The sequence below is a fragment of the Triturus cristatus genome, chromosome 11 (genome assembly GCF_964204655.1).
Source record: "Triturus cristatus chromosome 11, aTriCri1.1, whole genome shotgun sequence".
Lineage (NCBI taxonomy): Eukaryota > Metazoa > Chordata > Amphibia > Caudata > Salamandridae > Triturus > Triturus cristatus.
Genome location: NC_140594.1, coordinates 1,144,136,281 through 1,144,151,463, shown reverse-complemented (window position 1 = coordinate 1,144,151,463; position 15,183 = coordinate 1,144,136,281). Strand labels below are relative to the sequence as shown.

Below are 15,183 nucleotides of genomic sequence, written 5' to 3'. Positions count from 1 at the left end.
TGGAAATGACAGATTAGTCCTAGGAAGAAAAATCAAGCAATATTAGCAGAGGATGGTTTCGATCCATCGACCTCTGGGTTATGGGCCCAGCACGCTTCCGCTGCGCCACTCTGCTCCCTTGTGAAAGTGCTCTCTTTATGCAGAGGAGGAGCTTTCAGCGGAGTGGCAAGGGATTGGTGGGGCTCTCTCCTCATTTGCCTAAGCACATCGCAAGGTATGCTGGGTACAGAAAATCTTCATCTTCCCCACTCACATTCAGTCATAACTGAAAGTGCAGACCCTCTTAGGAATTAGCCGTTTCAGGCCTTTACCAAGACAGCAGCTCTCTGTCCCTGTCCTTTCTCTGTGATCCTAGCACTAGCATACTCAGGATTTGGCTTTACCTGGGAGCCAGAGATCTACCCGGTGAGGGCGAGGCTTTTGAGCGTTTGGGAGCGTTGAGGACGCTGGACAGGAAACTATGCCAATTTGAAGTATCCAACCTTCCTGCTGCAGTGAGAGTCTCTTTCCGTGGAAATCTGGCACTTGGAGTCCTCTCAACTTGCCCTCTGATAAAACATTTTTCTGAGCCGCAGTTACATCCGATGGTTACAAGGTGGCGCTGCATTCAGGTGAGAGCACAAGTATGCGCAAAATCTTGGGGACTTTTGCCAGATTTATCGGTGGATCTTGCCTATTATTTTCAGAGGCTAGATATCGCCTATAAATGCTTTTTAAAATAGGGATGCTGGGGTTATAATGTCTGGTCGGGGCTCAGCCCTTTCATTGCCTGCCCCCAGCAAAATATTTATTATCAGCACATGTGAGTGCTGAGTGCTTTATGGAAAATAGCATATATTGGGACAATGAATGTAGCAGATGAGGCGATCGAGATGTCTACCTACGTGTTTGTTTATTTTTTTATATAACGGCTGATTATTCTGTTTCTGATATTTCAGTTTTGTGACATGTTGCATTAAAATATATCCTGCTTGGAGAATATATAAATATTTGCACAGCGTTGGCCGGGAATCGAACCCGGGTCAACTGCTTGGAAGGCAGCTATGCTCACCACTATACCACCAACGCCCTCTGATGTGTGTCCTCTAGGTTCCAGATGTTACAACGCAGAGTGCAGTGGCAATCTTGCACCCGTTCCAATGGTGCATTTGGTGTGGATTCCAACATGAAAAGCAGTAGAAATAGTCTTGCAGAGGGTAAAGAACTGGGGATTGAAACCAAGGACAAAGCTGTGCAGAAGAGAAGAAATGGAAAGCAGCAGTACAAATAGTGGAAATGAGCATATGGGCAGCATCGGAAGCAAAGCAGCGAAGAGAAAGGGAGTAAATTCCATGAAATGCATAGGAGATTGATAAAAGCAGAACAAAAAGGGAAGAATGAAATTCAAAGCATGCCCCGAAAAACGTGTGAAGGTCCCACCTGTCATTTATGCTTCTAATTGGGTATCTTTACTTTCAAAGTATAGGGTTGATCCTTTGACGATCACTCTCTTGATTTACAGCAGAGACAGATAGTTGAGAAGTCTTTTCTCACATAGCTAGCACAAGCCTGCGCTTTTCCTTGCTGGCAGGGTGGAAATGACAGATTAGTCCTAGGAAGAAAGATCAAGCAATATTAGCAGAGGATGGTTTCGATCCATCGACCTCTGGGTTATGGGCCCAGCACGCTTCCGCTGCGCCACTCTGCTCCCTTGTGAAAGTGCTCTCTTTATGCAGAGGAGGAGCTTTCAGCGGAGTGGCAAGGGATTGGTGGGGCTCTCTCCTCATTTGCCTAAGCACATCACAAGGTATGCTGGGTACAGAAAATCTTCATCTTCCCCACTCACATTCAGTCATAACTGAAAGTGCAGACCCTCTTAGGAATTAGCCGTTTCAGGCCTTTACCAAGACAGCAGCTCTCTGTCCCTGTCCTTTCTCTGTGATCCTAGCACTAGCATACTCAGGATTTGGCTTTACCTGGGAGCCAGAGATCTACCCGGTGAGGGCTTGCCCGGTGTGAGGCTTTTGAGCGTTTGGGAGCGTTGAGGACGCTGGACAGGAAACTATGCCAATTTGAAGTATCCAACCTTCCTGCTGCAGTGAGAGTCTCTTTCCGTGGAAATCTGGCACTTGGAGTCCTCTCAACTTGCCCTCTGATAAAACATTTTTCTGAGCCGCAGTTACATCCGATGGTTACAAGGTGGCGCTGCATTCAGGTGAGAGCACAAGTATGCACAAAATCTTGGGGACTTTTGCCAGATTTATCGGTGGATCTTGCCTATTATTTTCAGAGGCTAGATATCGCCTATAAATGCTTTTTAAAATAGGGATGCTGGGGTTATAATGTCTGGTCGGGGCTCAGCCCTTTCATTGCCTGCCCCCAGCAAAATATTTATTATCAGCACATGTGAGTGCTGAGTGCTTTATGGAAAATAGCATATATTGGGACAATGAATGTAGCAGATGAGGCGATCGAGATGTCTACCTACGTGTTTGTTTATTTTTTTATATAACGGCTGATTATTCTGTTTCTGATATTTCAGTTTTGTGACATGTTGCATTAAAATATATCCTGCTTGGAGAATATATAAATATTTGCACTGCGTTGGCCGGGAATCGAACCCGGGTCAACTGCTTGGAAGGCAGCTATGCTCACCACTATACCACCAACGCCCTCTGATGTGTGTCCTCTAGGTTCCAGATGTTACAACGCCGAGTGCAGTGGCAATCTTGCACCCGTTCCAATGGTGCATTTGGTGTGGATTCCAACATGAAAAGCAGTAGAAATTGTCTTGCAGAGGGTAAAGAACTGGGGATTGAAACCAAGGACAAAGCTGTGCAGAAGAGAAGAAATGGAAAGCAGCAGTACAAATAGTGGAAATGAGCATATGGGCAGCATCGGAAGCAAAGCAGCGAAGAGAAAGGGAGTAAATTCCATGAAATGCATAGGAGATTGATAAAAGCAGAACAAAAAGGGAAGAATGAAATTCAAAGCATGCCCCGAAAAACGTGTGAAGGTCCCACCTGTCATTTATGCTTCTAATTGGGTATCTTTACTTTCAAAGTATAGGGTTGATCCTTTGACGATCACTTTCTTGATTTACAGCAGAGACAGATAGTTGAGAAGTCTTTTCTCACATAGCTAGCACAAGCCTGCGCTTTTCCTTGCTGGCAGGGTGGAAATGACAGATTAGTCCTAGGAAGAAAGATCAAGCAATATTAGCAGAGGATGGTTTCGATCCATCGACCTCTGGGTTATGGGCCCAGCACGCTTCCGCTGCGCCACTCTGCTCCCTTGTGAAAGTGCTCTCTTTATGCAGAGGAGGAGCTTTCAGCGGAGTGGCAAGGGATTGGTGGGGCTCTCTCCTCATTTGCCTAAGCACATCACAAGGTATGCTGGGTACAGAAAATCTTCATCTTCCCCACTCACATTCAGTCATAACTGAAAGTGCAGACCCTCTTAGGAATTAGCCGTTTCAGGCCTTTACCAAGACAGCAGCTCTCTGTCCCTGTCCTTTCTCTGTGATCCTAGCACTAGCATACTCAGGATTTGGCTTTACCTGGGAGCCAGAGATCTACCCGGTGAGGGCTTGCCCGGTGTGAGGCTTTTGAGCGTTTGGGAGCGTTGAGGACGCTGGACAGGAAACTATGCCAATTTGAAGTATCCAACCTTCCTGCTGCAGTGAGAGTCTCTTTCCGTGGAAATCTGGCACTTGGAGTCCTCTCAACTTGCCCTCTGATAAAACATTTTTCTGAGCCGCAGTTACATCCGATGGTTACAAGGTGGCGCTGCATTCAGGTGAGAGCACAAGTATGCACAAAATCTTGGGGACTTTTGCCAGATTTATCGGTGGATCTTGCCTATTATTTTCAGAGGCTAGATATCGCCTATAAATGCTTTTTAAAATAGGGATGCTGGGGTTATAATGTCTGGTCGGGGCTCAGCCCTTTCATTGCCTGCCCCCAGCAAAATATTTATTATCAGCACATGTGAGTGCTGAGTGCTTTATGGAAAATAGCATATATTGGGACAATGAATGTAGCAGATGAGGCGATCGAGATGTCTACCTACGTGTTTGTTTATTTTTTTATATAACGGCTGATTATTCTGTTTCTGATATTTCAGTTTTGTGACATGTTGCATTAAAATATATCCTGCTTGGAGAATATATAAATATTTGCACTGCGTTGGCCGGGAATCGAACCCGGGTCAACTGCTTGGAAGGCAGCTATGCTCACCACTATACCACCAACGCCCTCTGATGTGTGTCCTCTACGTTCCAGATGTTACAACGCCGAGTGCAGTGGCAATCTTGCACCCGTTCCAATGGTGCATTTGGTGTGGATTCCAACATGAAAAGCAGTAGAAATTGTCTTGCAGAGGGTAAAGAACTGGGGATTGAAACCAAGGACAAAGCTGTGCAGAAGAGAAGAAATGGAAAGCAGCAGTACAAATAGTGGAAATGAGCATATGGGCAGCATCGGAAGCAAAGCAGCGAAGAGAAAGGGAGTAAATTCCATGAAATGCATAGGAGATTGATAAAAGCAGAACAAAAAGGGAAGAATGAAATTCAAAGCATGCCCCGAAAAACGTGTGAAGGTCCCACCTGTCATTTATGCTTCTAATTGGGTATCTTTACTTTCAAAGTATAGGGTTGATCCTTTGACGATCACTCTCTTGATTTACAGCAGAGACAGATAGTTGAGAAGTCTTTTCTCACATAGCTAGCACAAGCCTGCGCTTTTCCTTGCTGGCAGGGTGGAAATGACAGATTAGTCCTAGTAAGAAAAATCAAGCAATATTAGCAGAGGATGGTTTCGATCCATCGACCTCTGGGTTATGGGCCCAGCACGCTTCCGCTGCGCCACTCTGCTCCCTTGTGAAAGTGCTCTCTTTATGCAGAGGAGGAGCTTTCAGCGGAGTGGCAAGGGATTGGTGGGGCTCTCTCCTCATTTGCCTAAGCACATCGCAAGGTATGCTGGGTACAGAAAATCTTCATCTTCCCCACTCACATTCAGTCATAACTGAAAGTGCAGACCCTCTTAGGAATTAGCCGTTTCAGGCCTTTACCAAGACAGCAGCTCTCTGTCCCTGTCCTTTCTCTGTGATCCTAGCACTAGCATACTCAGGATTTGGCTTTACCTGGGAGCCAGAGATCTACCCGGTGAGGGCGAGGCTTTTGAGCGTTTGGGAGCGTTCGGGACGTGAGAGGACGCTGGACAGGAAACTATGCCAATTTGAAGTATCCAACCTTCCAGCTGCAGTGAGAGGCTCTTTCCGTGGAAATCTGGCACTTGGAGTCCTCTCAACTTGCCCTCTGATAAAACATTTTTCTGAGCCGCAGTTACATCCGATGGTTACAAGGTGGCGCTGCATTCAGGTGAGAGCACAAGTATGCACAAAATCTTGGGGACTTTTGCCAGATTTATCGGTGGATCTTGCCTATTATTTTCAGAGGCTAGATATCGCCTATAAATGCTTTTTAAAATAGGGATGCTGGGGTTATAATGTCTGGTCGGGGCTCAGCCCTTTCATTGCCTGCCCCCAGCAAAATATTTATTATCAGCACATGTGAGTGCTGAGTGCTTTATGGAAAATAGCATATATTGGGACAATGAATGTAGCAGATGATGCGATCGAGATGTCTACCTACGTGTTTGTTTATTTTTTTATATAACGGCTGATTATTCTGTTTCTGATATTTCAGTTTTGTGACATGTTGCATTAAAATATATCCTGCTTGGAGAATATATAAATATTTGCACTGCGTTGGCCGGGAATCGAACCCGGGTCAACTGCTTGGAAGGCAGCTATGCTCACCACTATACCACCAACGCCCTCTGAAGTGTGTCCTCTAGGTTCCAGATGTTACAACGCCAAGTGCAGTGGCAATCTTGCACCCGTTCCAATGGTGCATTTGGTGTGGATTCCAACATGAAAAGCAGTAGAAATTGTCTTGCAGAGGGTAAAGAACTGGGGATTGAAACCAAGGACAAAGCTGTGCAGAAGAGAAGAAATGGAAAGCAGCAGTACAAATAGTGGAAATGAGCATATGGGCAGCATCGGAAGCAAAGCAGCGAAGAGAAAGGGAGTAAATTCCATGAAATGCATAGAAGATTGATAAAAGCAGAACAAAAAGGGAAGAATGAAATTCAAAGCATGCCCCGAAAAACGTGAGAAGGTCCCACCTGTCATTTATGCTTCTAATTGGGTATCTTTACTTTCAAAGTATAGGGTTGATCCTTTGACGATCACTCTCTTGATTTACAGCAGAGACAGATAGTTGAGAAGTCTTTTCTCACATAGCTAGCACAAGCCTGCGCTTTTCCTTGCTGGCAGGGTGGAAATGACAGATTAGTCCTAGGAAGAAAAATCAAGCAATATTAGCAGAGGATGGTTTCGATCCATCGACCTCTGGGTTATGGGCCCAGCACGCTTCCGCTGCGCCACTCTGCTCCCTTGTGAAAGTGCTCTCTTAATGCAGAGGAGGAGCTTTCAGCGGAGTGGCAAGGGATTGGTGGGGCTCTCTCCTCATTTGCCTAAGCACATCGCAAGGTATGCTGGGTACAGAAAATCTTCATCTTCCCCACTCACATTCAGTCATAACTGAAAGTGCAGACCCTCTTAGGAATTAGCCGTTTCAGGCCTTTACCAAGACAGCAGCTCTCTGTCCCTGTCCTTTCTCTGTGATCCTAGCACTAGCATACTCAGGATTTGGCTTTACCTGGGAGCCAGAGATCTACCCGGTGAGGGCTTGCCCGGTGTGAGGCTTTTGAGCGTTTGGGAGCGTTCGGGACGTGAGAGGACGCTGGACAGGAAACTATGCCAATTTGAAGTATCCAACCTTCCAGCTGCAGTGAGAGGCTCTTTCCGTGGAAATCTGGCACTTGGAGTCCTCTCAACTTGCCCTCTGATAAAACATTTTTCTGAGCCGCAGTTACATCCGATGGTTACAAGGTGGCGCTGCATTCAGGTGAGAGCACAAGTATGCACAAAATCTTGGGGACTTTTGCCAGATTTATCGGTGGATCTTGCCTATTATTTTCAGAGGCTAGATATCGCCTATAAATGCTTTTTAAAATAGGGATGCTGGGGTTATAATGTCTGGTCGGGGCTCAGCCCTTTCATTGCCTGCCCCCAGCAAAATATTTATTATCAGCACATGTGAGTGCTGAGTGCTTTATGGAAAATAGCATATATTGGGACAATGAATGTAGCAGATGAGGCGATCGAGATGTCTACCTACGTGTTTGTTTATTTTTTTATATAACGGCTGATTATTCTGTTTCTGATATTTCAGTTTTGTGACATGTTGCATTAAAATATATCCTGCTTGGAGAATATATAAATATTTGCACTGCGTTGGCCGGGAATCGAACCCGGGTCAACTGCTTGGAAGGCAGCTATGCTCACCACTATACCACCAACGCCCTCTGATGTGTGTCCTCTAGGTTCCAGATGTTACAACGCCGAGTGCAGTGGCAATCTTGCACCCGTTCCAATGGTGCATTTGGTGTGGATTCCAACATGAAAAGCAGTAGAAATAGTCTTGCAGAGGGTAAAGAACTGGGGATTGAAACCAAGGACAAAGCTGTGCAGAAGAGAAGAAATGGAAAGCAGCAGTACAAATAGTGGAAATGAGCATATGGGCAGCATCGGAAGCAAAGCAGCGAAGAGAAAGGGAGTAAATTCCATGAAATGCATAGGAGATTGATAAAAGCAGAACAAAAAGGGAAGAATGAAATTCAAAGCATGCCCCGAAAAACGTGTGAAGGTCCCACCTGTCATTTATGCTTCTAATTGGGTATCTTTACTTTCAAAGTATAGGGTTGATCCTTTGACGATCACTCTCTTGATTTACAGCAGAGACAGATAGTTGAGAAGTCTTTTCTCACATAGCTAGCACAAGCCTGCGCTTTTCCTTGCTGGCAGGGTGGAAATGACAGATTAGTCCTAGGAAGAAAAATCAAGCAATATTAGCAGAGGATGGTTTCGATCCATCGACCTCTGGGTTATGGGCCCAGCACGCTTACGCTGCGCCACTCTGCTCCCTTGTGAAAGTGCTCTCTTTATGCAGAGGAGGAGCTTTCAGCGGAGTGGCAAGGGATTGGTGGGGCTCTCTCCTCATTTGCCTAAGCACATCGCAAGGTATGCTGGGTACAGAAAATCTTCATCTTCCCCACTCACATTCAGTCATAACTGAAAGTGCAGACCCTCTTAGGAATTAGCCGTTTCAGACCTTTACCAAGACAGCAGCTCTCTGTCCCTGTCCTTTCTCTGTGATCCTAGCACTAGCATACTCAGGATTTGGCTTTACCTGGGAGCCAGAGATCTACCCGGTGAGGGCTTGCCCGGTGTGAGGCTTTTGAGCGTTTGGGAGCGTTCGGGACGTGAGAGGACGCTGGACAGGAAACTATGCCAATTTGAAGTATCCAACCTTCCAGCTGCAGTGAGAGGCTCTTTCCGTGGAAATCTGGCACTTGGAGTCCTCTCAACTTGCCCTCTAATAAAACATTTTTCTTAGCCGCAGTTACATCCGATGGTTACAAGGTGGCGCTGCATTCAGGTGAGAGCACAAGTATGCACAAAATCTTGGGGACTTTTGCCAGATTTATCGGTGGATCTTGCCTATTATTTTCAGAGGCTAGATATCGAATATAAATGCTTTTTAAAATAGGGATGCTGGGGTTATAATGTCTGGTCGGGGCTCAGCCCTTTCATTGCCTGCCCCCAGCAAAATATTTATTATCAGCACATGTGAGTGCTGAGTGCTTTATGGAAAATAGCATATATTGGGACAATGAATGTAGCAGATGAGGCGATCGAGATGTCTACCTACGTGTTTGTTTATTTTTTTATATAACGGCTGATTATTCTGTTTCTGATATTTCAGTTTTGTGACATGTTGCATTAAAATATATCCTGCTTGGAGAATATATAAATATTTGCACTGCGTTGGCCGGGAATCGAACCCGGGTCAACTGCTTGGAAGGCAGCTATGCTCACCACTATACCACCAACGCCCTCTGATGTGTGTCCTCTAGGTTCCAGATGTTACAACGCCGAGTGCAGTGGCAATCTTGCACCGGTTCCAATGGTGCATTTGGTGTGGATACCAACATGAAAAGCAGTAGAAATTGTCTTGCAGAGGGTAAAGAACTGGGGATTGAAACCAAGGATAAAGCTGTGCAGAAGAGAAGAAATGGAAAGCAGCAGTACAAATAGTGGAAATGAGCATATGGGCAGCATCGGAAGCAAAGCAGCGAAGAGAAAGGGAGTAAATTCCATGAAATGCATAGGAGATTGATAAAAGCAGAACAAAAAGGGAAGAATGAAATTCAAAGCATGCCCCGAAAAACGTGTGAAGGTCCCACCTGTCATTTATGCTTCTAATTGGGTACCTTTACTTTCAAAGTATAGGGTTGATCCTTTGACGATCACTCTCTTGATTTACAGCAGAGACAGATAGTTGAGAAGTCTTTTCTCACATAGCTAGCACAAGCCTGCGCTTTTCCTTGCTGGCAGGGTGGAAATGACAGATTAGTCCTAGGAAGAAAAATCAAGCAATATTAGCAGAGGATGGTTTCGATCCATCGACCTCTGGGTTATGGGCCCAGCACGCTTACGCTGCGCCACTCTGCTCCCTTGTGAAAGTGCTCTCTTTATGCAGAGGAGGAGCTTTCAGCGGAGTGGCAAGGGATTGGTGGGGCTCTCTCCTCATTTGCCTAAGCACATCGCAAGGTATGCTGGGTACAGAAAATCTTCATCTTCCCCACTCACATTCAGTCATAACTGAAAGTGCAGACCCTCTTAGGAATTAGCCGTTTCAGGCCTTTACCAAGACAGCAGCTCTCTGTCCCTGTCCTTTCTCTGTGATCCTAGCACTAGCATACTCAGGATTTGGCTTCACCTGGGAGCCAGAGATCTACCCGGTGAGGGCTTGCCCGGTGTGAGGCTTTTGAGCGTTTGGGAGCGTTCGGGACGTGAGAGGACGCTGGACAGGAAACTATGCCAATTTGAAGTATCCAACCTTCCAGCTGCAGTGAGAGGCTCTTTCCGTGGAAATCTGGCACTTGGAGTCCTCTCAACTTGCCCTCTGATAAAACATTTTTCTGAGCCGCAGTTACATCCGATGGTTACAAGGTGGCGCTGCATTCAGGTGAGAGCACAAGTATGCACAAAATCTTGGGGACTTTTGCCAGATTTATCGGTGGATCTTGCCTATTATTTTCAGAGGCTAGATATCGCCTATAAATGCTTTTTAAAATAGGGATGCTGGGGTTATAATGTCTGGTCGGGGCTCAGCCCTTTCATTGCCTGCCCCCAGCAAAATATTTATTATCAGCACATGTGAGTGCTGAGTGCTTTATGGAAAATAGCATATATTGGGACAATGAATGTAGCAGATGAGGCGATCGAGATGTCTACCTACGTGTTTGTTTATTTTTTTATATAACGGCTGATTATTCTGTTTCTGATATTTCAGTTTTGTGACATGTTGCATTAAAATATATCCTGCTTGGAGAATATATAAATATTTGCACTGCGTTGGCCGGGAATCGAACCCGGGTCAACTGCTTGGAAGGCAGCTATGCTCACCACTATACCACCAACGCCCTCTGATGTGTGTCCTCTAGGTTCCAGATGTTACAACGCCGAGTGCAGTGGCAATCTTGCACCGGTTCCAATGGTGCATTTGGTGTGGATTCCAACATGAAAAGCAGTAGAAATTGTCTTGCAGAGGGTAAAGAACTGGGGATTGAAACCAAGGACAAAGCTGTGCAGAAGAGAAGAAATGGAAAGCAGCAGTACAAATAGTGGAAATGAGCATATGGGCAGCATCGGAAGCAAAGCAGCGAAGAGAAAGGGAGTAAATTCCATGAAATGCATAGGAGATTGATAAAAGCAGAACAAAAAGGGAAGAATGAAATTCAAAGCATGCCCCGAAAAACGTGTGAAGGTCCCACCTGTCATTTATGCTTCTAATTGGGTATCTTTACTTTCAAAGTATAGGGTTGATCCTTTGACGATCACTCTCTTGATTTACAGCAGAGACAGATAGTTGAGAAGTCTTTTCTCACATAGCTAGCACAAGCCTGCGCTTTTCCTTGCTGGCAGGGTGGAAATGACAGATTAGTCCTAGGAAGAAAAATCAAGCAATATTAGCAGAGGATGGTTTCGATCCATCGACCTCTGGGTTATGGGCCCAGCACGCTTCCGCTGCGCCACTCTGCTCCCTTGTGAAAGTGCTCTCTTTATGCAGAGGAGGAGCTTTCAGCGGAGTGGCAAGGGATTGGTGGGGCTCTCTCCTCATTTGCCTAAGCACATCGCAAGGTATGCTGGGTACAGAAAATCTTCATCTTCCCCACTCACATTCAGTCATAACTGAAAGTGCAGACCCTCTTAGGAATTAGCCGTTTCAGGCCTTTACCAAGACAGCAGCTCTCTGTCCCTGTCCTTTCTCTGTGATCCTAGCACTAGCATACTCAGGATTTGGCTTTACCTGGGAGCCAGAGATCTACCCGGTGAGGGCGAGGCTTTTGAGCGTTTGGGAGCGTTCGGGACGTGAGAGGACGCTGGACAGGAAACTATGCCAATTTGAAGTATCCAACCTTCCAGCTGCAGTGAGAGGCTCTTTCCGTGGAAATCTGGCAATTGGAGTCCTCTCAACTTGCCCTCTGATAAAACATTTTTCTGAGCCGCAGTTACATCCGATGGTTACAAGGTGGCGCTGCATTCAGGTGAGAGCACAAGTATGCACAAAATCTTGGGGACTTTTGCCAGATTTATCGGTGGATCTTGCCTATTATTTTCAGAGGCTAGATATCGCCTATAAATGCTTTTTAAAATAGGGATGCTGGGGTTATAATGTCTGGTCGGGGCTCAGCCCTTTCATTGCCTGCCCCCAGCAAAATATTTATTATCAGCACATGTGAGTGCTGAGTGCTTTATGGAAAATAGCATATATTGGGACAATGAATGTAGCAGATGAGGCGATCGAGATGTCTACCTACGTGTTTGTTTATATTTTTATATAACGGCTGATTATTCTGTTTCTGATATTTCAGTTTTGTGACATGTTGCATTAAAATATATCCTGCTTGGAGAATATATAAATATTTGCACTGCGTTGGCCGGGAATCGAACCCGGGTCAACTGCTTGGAAGGCAGCTATGCTCACCACTATACCACCAACGCCCTCTGATGTGTGTCCTCTAGGTTCCAGATGTTACAACGCCGAGTGCAGTGGCAATCTTGCACCGGTTCCAATGGTGCATTTGGTGTGGATTCCAACATGAAAAGCAGTAGAAATTGTCTTGCAGAGGGTAAAGAACTGGGGATTGAAACCAAGGACAAAGCTGTGCAGAAGAGAAGAAATGGAAAGCAGCAGTACAAATAGTGGAAATGAGCATATGGGCAGCATCGGAAGCAAAGCAGCGAAGAGAAAGGGAGTAAATTCCATGAAATGCATAGGAGATTGATAAAAGCAGAACAAAAAGGGAAGAATGAAATTCAAAGCATGCCCCGAAAAACGTGTGAAGGTCCCACCTGTCATTTATGCTTCTAATTGGGTATCTTTACTTTCAAAGTATAGGGTTGATCCTTTGACGATCACTCTCTTGATTTACAGCAGAGACAGATAGTTGAGAAGTCTTTTCTCACATAGCTAGCACAAGCCTGCGCTTTTCCTTGCTGGCAGGGTGGAAATGACAGATTAGTCCTAGGAAGAAAAATCAAGCAATATTAGCAGAGGATGGTTTCGATCCATCGACCTCTGGGTTATGGGCCCAGCACGCTTCCGCTGCGCCACTCTGCTCCCTTGTGAAAGTGCTCTCTTTATGCAGAGGAGGAGCTTTCAGCGGAGTGGCAAGGGATTGGTGGGGCTCTCTCCTCATTTGCCTAAGCACATCGCAAGGTATGCTGGGTACAGAAAATCTTCATCTTCCCCACTCACATTCAGTCATAACTGAAAGTGCAGACCCTCTTAGGAATTAGCCGTTTCAGGCCTTTACCAAGACAGCAGCTCTCTGTCCCTGTCCTTTCTCTGTGATCCTAGCACTAGCATACTCAGGATTTGGCTTTACCTGGGAGCCAGAGATCTACCCGGTGAGGGCGAGGCTTTTAAGCGTTTGGGAGCGTTCGGGACGTGAGAGGACGCTGGACAGGAAACTATGCCAATTTGAAGTATCCAACCTTCCAGCTGCAGTGAGAGGCTCTTTCCGTGGAAATCTGGCAATTGGAGTCCTCTCAACTTGCCCTCTGATAAAACATTTTTCTGAGCCGCAGTTACATCCGATGGTTACAAGGTGGCGCTGCATTCAGGTGAGAGCACAAGTATGCACAAAATCTTGGGGACTTTTGCCAGATTTATCGGTGGATCTTGCCTATTATTTTCAGAGGCTAGATATCGCCTATAAATGCTTTTTAAAATAGGGATGCTGGGGTTATAATGTCTGGTCGGGGCTCAGCCCTTTCATTGCCTGCCCCCAGCAAAATATTTATTATCAGCACATGTGAGTGCTGAGTGCTTTATGGAAAATAGCATATATTGGGACAATGAATGTAGCAGATGAGGCGATCGAGATGTCTACCTACGTGTTTGTTTATATTTTTATATAACGGCTGATTATTCTGTTTCTGATATTTCAGTTTTGTGACATGTTGCATTAAAATATATCCTGCTTGGAGAATATATAAATATTTGCACTGCGTTGGCCGGGAATCGAACCCGGGTCAACTGCTTGGAAGGCAGCTATGCTCACCACTATACCACCAACGCCCTCTGATGTGTGTCCTTTAGGTTCCAGATGTTACAACGCCGAGTGCAGTGGCAATCTTGCACCCGTTCCAATGGTGCATTTGGTGTGGATTCCAACATGAAAAGCAGTAGAAATTGTCTTGCAGAGTGTAAAGAACTGGGGATTGAAACCAAGGACAAAGCTGTGCAGAAGAGAAGAAATGGAAAGCAGCAGTACAAATAGTGGAAATGAGCATATGGGCAGCATCGGAAGCAAAGCAGCGAAGAGAAAGGGAGTAAATTCCATGAAATGCATAGGAGATTGATAAAAGCAGAACAAAAAGGGAAGAATGAAATTCAAAGCATGCCCCGAAAAACGTGTGAAGGTCCCACCTGTCATTTATGCTTCTAATTGGGTATCTTTACTTTCAAAGTATAGGGTTGATCCTTTGACGATCACTCTCTTGATTTACAGCAGAGACAGATAGTTGAGAAGTCTTTTCTCACATAGCTAGCACAAGCCTGCGCTTTTCCTTGCTGGCAGGGTGGAAATGACAGATTAGTCCTAGGAAGAAAAATCAAGCAATATAAGCAGAGGATGGTTTCGATCCATCGACCTCTGGGTTATGGGCCCAGCACGCTTCCGCTGCGCCACTCTGCTCCCTTGTGAAAGTGCTCTCTTTATGCAGAGGAGGAGCTTTCAGCGGAGTGGCAAGGGATTGGTGGGGCTCTCTCCTCATTTGCCTAAGCACATCGCAAGGTATGCTGGGTACAGAAAATCTTCATCTTCCCCACTCACATTCAGTCATAACTGAAAGTGCAGACCCTCTTAGGAATTAGCCGTTTCAGGCCTTTACCAAGACAGCAGCTCTCTGTCCCTGTCCTTTCTCTGTGATCCTAGCACTAGCATACTCAGGATTTGGCTTTACCTGGGAGCCAGAGATCTACCCGGTGAGGGCTTGCCCGGTGTGAGGCTTTTGAGCGTTTGGGAGCGTTCGGGACGTGAGAGGACGCTGGACAGGAAACTATGCCAATTTGAAGTATCCAACCTTCCAGCTGCAGTGAGAGGCTCTTTCCGTGGAAATCTGGCACTTGGAGTCCTCTCAACTTGCCCTCTGATAAAACATTTTTCTGAGCCGCAGTTACATCCGATGGTTACAAGGTGGCGCTGCATTCAGGTGAGAGCACAAGTATGCACAAAATCTTGGGGACTTTTGCCAGATTTATCGGTGGATCTTGCCTATTATTTTCAGAGGCTAGATATCGCCTATAAATGCTTTTTAAAATAGGGATGCTGGGGTTATAATGTCTGGTCGGGGCTCAGCCCTTTCATTGCCTGCCCCCAGCAAAATATTTATTATCAGCACATGTGAGTGCTGAGTGCTTTATGGAAAATAGCATATATTGGGACAATGAATGTAGCAGATGAGGCGATCGAGATGTCTACCTACGTGTTTGTTTATATT

At 45.7% G+C, this 15,183-nt stretch overlaps 9 non-coding genes across 9 annotated transcripts; all 9 read right to left on the bottom strand.

Moving 5' to 3' along the window:
• Positions 1-996: 996 nt before the first annotated feature.
• On the bottom strand, positions 997-1,068 carry TRNAG-UCC (transfer RNA glycine (anticodon UCC)). The gene has a single exon. It is a non-coding gene; the product is annotated as a tRNA-Gly (tRNA).
• A 1,511-nt stretch (positions 1,069-2,579) lies between these two features.
• Positions 2,580-2,651, bottom strand: TRNAG-UCC (transfer RNA glycine (anticodon UCC)). Its single transcript has one exon. It is a non-coding gene; the product is annotated as a tRNA-Gly (tRNA).
• A 1,511-nt stretch (positions 2,652-4,162) lies between these two features.
• TRNAG-UCC (transfer RNA glycine (anticodon UCC)) lies at positions 4,163-4,234 on the bottom strand. Its single transcript has one exon. It is a non-coding gene; the product is annotated as a tRNA-Gly (tRNA).
• Positions 4,235-5,744: 1,510 nt separating this feature from the next.
• Positions 5,745-5,816, bottom strand: TRNAG-UCC (transfer RNA glycine (anticodon UCC)). The gene has a single exon. It is a non-coding gene; the product is annotated as a tRNA-Gly (tRNA).
• Positions 5,817-7,337: 1,521 nt separating this feature from the next.
• Positions 7,338-7,409, bottom strand: TRNAG-UCC (transfer RNA glycine (anticodon UCC)). The gene has a single exon. It is a non-coding gene; the product is annotated as a tRNA-Gly (tRNA).
• Positions 7,410-8,930: 1,521 nt separating this feature from the next.
• TRNAG-UCC (transfer RNA glycine (anticodon UCC)) lies at positions 8,931-9,002 on the bottom strand. The gene has a single exon. It is a non-coding gene; the product is annotated as a tRNA-Gly (tRNA).
• Positions 9,003-10,523: 1,521 nt separating this feature from the next.
• Positions 10,524-10,595, bottom strand: TRNAG-UCC (transfer RNA glycine (anticodon UCC)). The gene has a single exon. It is a non-coding gene; the product is annotated as a tRNA-Gly (tRNA).
• A 1,510-nt stretch (positions 10,596-12,105) lies between these two features.
• TRNAG-UCC (transfer RNA glycine (anticodon UCC)) lies at positions 12,106-12,177 on the bottom strand. Its single transcript has one exon. It is a non-coding gene; the product is annotated as a tRNA-Gly (tRNA).
• Positions 12,178-13,687: 1,510 nt separating this feature from the next.
• On the bottom strand, positions 13,688-13,759 carry TRNAG-UCC (transfer RNA glycine (anticodon UCC)). The gene has a single exon. It is a non-coding gene; the product is annotated as a tRNA-Gly (tRNA).
• Between the last annotated feature and the right edge of the window lie 1,424 nt (positions 13,760-15,183).